Below are 223 nucleotides of genomic sequence, written 5' to 3'. Positions count from 1 at the left end.
GGAAATGTGCAGTTCTAGGCACAGCCTAGAACTGCACATTTCCTAGAACTGCCTATCGGTGGTCTGAGGCCTAGAACTGCCTCAGACCACCGATAGTCTTACATTCCCAGTCAATATGGTCCTATAAGATATACATCAGTGCATTACATCAGCAACTGAATTAGCGTTTTGAAGAAAGCTTATCCAAATGATTTGTGCAATAGTAAAACAGGAGACATGAGCT

The sequence above is a fragment of the Poecilia formosa genome, unplaced genomic scaffold, assembly GCF_000485575.1.
Source record: "Poecilia formosa unplaced genomic scaffold, Poecilia_formosa-5.1.2 Scaffold90, whole genome shotgun sequence".
Taxonomy (NCBI): domain Eukaryota; kingdom Metazoa; phylum Chordata; class Actinopteri; order Cyprinodontiformes; family Poeciliidae; genus Poecilia; species Poecilia formosa.
Note: the sequence above shows the minus strand (reverse complement) of the source record.